Raw genomic sequence first — 659 nt, 5'->3', positions numbered from 1 at the left:
TAACGGCTGTAAAAGCCTGACTCGCTCTGGGCTGGAGGAACCTTTTCCACGGCTTCTTTTGCCAGCAAATTCATCACCTCTGAGCGCAGGACGTGAGCGTCCTTGCTCTGCACTGAGGTGGGGACTACGCCGCTGAAGCGTGGGGGTCTTCGAGCGAATTGGAGTGAATATCCTCGCTTTATTATCCCCATAACCCATCTCGACACTCCGGGGATGGCCTACCAGGACTCGGACCGCGTGACGAGGGGTTGAATTAACTCGGGTGACTGGCCGCAGGGGGGCAGAACACTTACGAGTAATGGAAGAGGAAGTTTGCCCTGTCAGAGTGCTGCTTGGAGAGTGATGCAAGCAGGGGCCTTGCCGGCTTTAATCACTCAAGCCTGATGCACACACAAATGCGAAGCTGCCCGCGTTTCGCTTTGATCCGCTTGGGAGGATTAAGCTGCTCGTATAATGAGGTGCACCGATCCTCATGTGTAACACATACCGGCAGATTAAGCACGCATGATGTGTGTAGAGGATTGCTCAAGTCTGATCGTTCAACCCGCGAGCTCGTCTTTGCTTCCTCCGAGGTAGCTAAGAAGAGAGAAACATGAGCGCGGGGAGGCAGGGCCACCTTCCGCGAACGAACGGGGGCAGACTGCTTTTGTGGTAAAAGC

The sequence above is a fragment of the Sinocyclocheilus rhinocerous genome, unplaced genomic scaffold (genome assembly GCF_001515625.1).
Source record: "Sinocyclocheilus rhinocerous isolate Xijiao unplaced genomic scaffold, SAMN03320098_v1.1 scaffold2705, whole genome shotgun sequence".
In the NCBI taxonomy this organism is placed as follows: Eukaryota; Metazoa; Chordata; class Actinopteri; order Cypriniformes; family Cyprinidae; genus Sinocyclocheilus; species Sinocyclocheilus rhinocerous.
This window is presented reverse-complemented; position numbering follows the sequence as displayed.